This window comes from Adiantum capillus-veneris, chromosome 29 (genome assembly GCF_014529385.1).
Source record: "Adiantum capillus-veneris isolate H3 chromosome 29, ASM1452938v2, whole genome shotgun sequence".
NCBI lineage: Eukaryota > Viridiplantae > Streptophyta > Polypodiopsida > Polypodiales > Pteridaceae > Adiantum > Adiantum capillus-veneris.
The window spans coordinates 108,961,490-108,965,713 of record NC_140959.1 but is presented as its reverse complement, the minus strand read 5'-3'; the positions used below and the strand labels follow the sequence as shown (position 1 = coordinate 108,965,713).

At 36.4% G+C, this 4,224-nt stretch overlaps 1 non-coding gene and 1 pseudogene across 1 annotated transcript; one reads left to right on the top strand and one right to left on the bottom strand.

The window, feature by feature from the left end:
* Positions 1-222: 222 nt before the first annotated feature.
* On the top strand, positions 223-305 carry TRNAY-GUA (transfer RNA tyrosine (anticodon GUA)). Its single transcript has one exon. It is a non-coding gene; the product is annotated as a tRNA-Tyr (tRNA).
* Positions 306-2,577: 2,272 nt separating this feature from the next.
* LOC147419734 (uncharacterized) lies at positions 2,578-3,348 on the bottom strand (annotated as a pseudogene).
* Between the last annotated feature and the right edge of the window lie 876 nt (positions 3,349-4,224).

Here is a 4,224-nt window from a genome sequence, read left to right as displayed (position 1 = left end):
AGGAAAAAAACAAACCTATGAATCAAAAAAAACCAAAAAAGCCATTAGCAAAAGCTTAAGCAAGAGTATCAAATCCAAGTCAGCCGTGTAATTTAAAAGCATATCAAAGGGCATGCATGTGTAAGAGTATTGAAAAAAGACCTGCTTACCGGATATCCCACCCGCCATTAACAATGCCTAGTGCTCCAGTGGGCAATTAAGTGACACGCAAGAGAAAAAACAGGGAGAGTGGCTGAGTGGTTAAAAGCGACAGACTGTAAATCTGTTGAAGGTTTTCTACGTAGGTTCGAATCCTGCCTCTCCCATCCCAATAAGTGGCAGTTCAAAAAAGATGTTAGCCTTTATAGATAGCGAAACGTATATTTAAGGCTTTGCCTAGGCTAAAAAAAACCAACATAACTATACAATGGCCTTAACTGCGTGCACAAAATCTCTCTCTTTTACCCACACCGTCAGCAATGACTAGACAGTCTTGCTTCCCCTTACTCCACCCACCTTTTTCGTTGGATTGACTTTTCCCTGCCTAACGACTTTAAACCAACTAGTACACCATTAGACTTACTAAATACCGACGCAGTCAAGTTGATAACGAACATTCTTGAGATGAGGGGCTCGGCTCAAACGATTACATAGACGAGATTACCTTCTTGCCTACCTTAGCAGTTCCTTTTAGAGTGGGCCAAGGACCCATCAAGCTCTATTTACGTTGATTAGGAAACGGCAAAACGCTAATCGGAAACTAATCATTATTTTCTTTTTTATAGAAACATAACCAAGCCAATGCAAAAGCCTATGCTTGTTTCCGCGCCCCGCGCTAAGTACACACAACCGTAATTGTGTATATGGTTATAATTGCTGGGGCCAAGTCTGTGCAGAGCTGGCGCGTGATTCATTTTTGTCAGTCGCAGATCCGCCAAGGGCAATGCGATTTTGTCTCAAAAGATGCTATACAGCCAGCTCGGTGGACAGGCAATTACTCTTGAGATCTTCCGTTAACTGGGCTAAAAGCTAAGCTAATGCTAGCATAGACAGAGGCTTTTATCTATATAAGCTACAAAATCAAAAAGCAAAAAAAGAAGTAAAGAAAAAAGATAAGAATAACATTAGTAAACCGGCCTCACCGGCGTCAAAAGAAGAAGGATGCGGCAACGCTTTGAAAGGAGCTCTTTTGTTAATATAAGAGAGAATATTTCTTGTGTTTTTAAGTTTGTTTTCTACCATACAACTTGTGTCTATGGAGCAGATAAGGGTTTTTTTGTTCTCTAGTTAAAAAGTAAAGACAAAACAAAAGCCATGATTATTAAGAAAAGAACTAAAAAAAGAAGTTTTATTTTAATTAAATAAAACTGATTAATTAGTAAAATGAAACATTTTGTTTCGAAAACAATTATAGAAGAACTGAAGATTTGCGTTTATTGGATATTGATTCGCTTCAGTCTGATACGGTTCACGCTTTATCTGTTTTTAAAAGAGCTCATTTTTTTATTAGCTAAACTTTTGCCCTATCTAGACTTGTTTTTTATTTGTATATAACTGACAGAGGCCTTAAGCACACATTTGACCATTTTTTTAATATCACGTCTCTATTTTACCTTTCCTTGTATGATTTATTAAACTCGGTGCTTTTTGATCCTTAGTTGTTCTGAAAAATGGAAAAAAAGATATAAAACAAAGTTTTATTTAAGTAGTTTTTGCCTCCTTTTGCTTTTATCTGCTACTTTTGTTTGGATAGTTTTTAATATCTGGCATTTCCCTTACGGCCTAAGTATCACATCCACTAATTCGCTCATAATTAAGTCATAATCTAAGATTTCCGATTATATATTGTTGACTATCCGCGCTTTGTTTATCTTGTTAGTATGCTCTTTTTTACTAGTAATGGTTATTTGTTTACTAGAATTAAAAGCTCTTTTTTTAAGAACTTGTCTAAACAATTGTCGTATTTTAAGGGTTCGTTTGCTTTTCATGGTAGCTCTATTTACACCTCTAGATATCTGGTATTAAATTGTTGGTTGTTTATTTTTTTATGTTTTAATTGAATTAACCCTTTTTGTAACTTTGATTACGTAAACTTATAAAAAAAGAATTGCCAGTTATCTCCGTTCAGAGTTCAGTAGCTACTTAATCCTACTCCCACTCCCAGTCAGCCTGCTTGACCCTTTCAGATTCCCTGAGTCTGCACTAGCAATAGTCGTAGCTGTGGCTGCTATAGGGTTAGTGTTTATGATATTGATTTTATTCATAATCTACAAGGCCCTTCCACCTATTCCCAAAGAAAAGAAGGAAAAGCGCTCAACAGGCTATTGGGATGGCTTTTGAGAAAAACTTCGAAAGTGGTGTAGCTGTGGCAAAAGAAGGTAGCGCAGAGAAGATTTGCTTTGCAACAAGGAAAGGGTGCAGTTGGGCTTTTATCGACCCAACCCCCCCGCACTGATAGCTCAATTGGATAGAGTCCCTGGCAATCAGGTAGTTAGAGGTTCAACTCCTCTTCGGTGCCCATCGTTTCATGCCCGACTCTACGCCGTACGGACGGGACGGATAGAAAATCTATTTGCACTTGGGTGAAATTGCCCGGCCTGCCTCACTACGCCCTGAGAATGAAGTAATACGACTTATTTTCATACGCTCATCAGTACGTAGACTACCTATAGCCTTCGCGGTTCCGTCAGTCTAGCATTAAATAGATAGCTTATTATGCTTGAATTTCTTCAACTATGTCAAATATGCCATTTTCTGCAAGCAAGGACAAATGGCACTTTATCCCGTGATAGAGAAATCATTTACATTTAGTGGTCGAATCGTTGATTTCAAGCAAGCAAACCACGTTATCTTCCGGTTTCCTGGTACTGCCGTCTAGAGCGGTGCGTATCCACTCTTGCGAGTGGATAGCGTTTTGGACAGCTGGGCCTAGACTGTATTACAATGAAACTATCATTTATTCTTCATTTTCGCCATCATCTAATTGTATCGGGGTAGACATCTCAGTTGAGGTTAAAGTGTAGGGTACATTAGTTACTGAAGAGTTTAGTTTGAAACCTCTGTTACTGGAGATTGATCTGTACAAGTTACTAAAGAGTTATCGGTGTTTGGATTCTCTATTATTGTTACTGGAGTTTGATTGGTTAAACTGTAGGGGATAGTTGTTATTGAAGAGTTATTAGTGTTTGAAACCTCAGTTACTGTTACTGTTATTGGAGATTGATCTGTACAAGTTATTAAAGAGTTATTGGTGTTTGAAACCTCAGTTACTAAAGATAGCGTTGTAGAGTCTATATCCCGTATCTCCGAAATACCCAATAGATCACGACGTCCCTGTATCTCTTCAATTGAATCCTCGCTTAATGACATAGCTTCATTATAGAATTGGTGCATTCTCCCTAAGACATTTTCTATATTATATGCTTGATGAAAGGAATCTTCAGTTTGGGTAGATATTGAATCTTCAGTTTGGGTTGATATTGAATTTTCAGTTTGAGTTGATATTGAATTTGTAGTAGATATATTTGAATTAAACAAAAGTGGCCTTTCATTAGAAAGAACTGAATTTACAACTGAATTTACATTAGGTGTTAAATTGTGATTAAATATCCATTTTAAACTAATAAGGTAAACTATACCTTTCATTAAAACTATTATCCTATCAATATTATTATGCACTTGGTTGTAGTTAGGTTCAATACCTATTTGTTCTAGTTGTACCCGGGCTGCATTTCCTGCTGTTGCAATATCAGATAGCATTTCATCTGAAGTTCTACCTAAAACTTCTAATTGCATTTGAGCTGCTGCAATATTAAATAGTACTTCTGTAGAATTTCTACCTAATTGTTCTAATTGTATTCGGGCTACATCTCTTGCAGCTACAATATCAGATAATATTTCCTCTGAGGTTCTATTTATTATTTATAATTGAAATTCATTAGAGTTTACCCTTTCCGATATTATTTCACCTAATGATACTTGTGAAGAGTTAACATTTTCAAGAACTTGAGATTCCGTGTAACTTGAAATATCTTGAGATACTGTTGAACTGGGATCAATTCCATTAAAATAGTAAACAATTGCTGCTACAGCTACTGCTACTACTATTCCTAACAAAACAATAACTTTTGGGTTTTTATACCATACTGATGATTCGTCTAGCTTTATTGTAGAAGTTTCAGGCTCATCTACGTGATACGGTATTGATTCAATCTTATTAAAAAAGTTTATATTGTAGTAATCAAA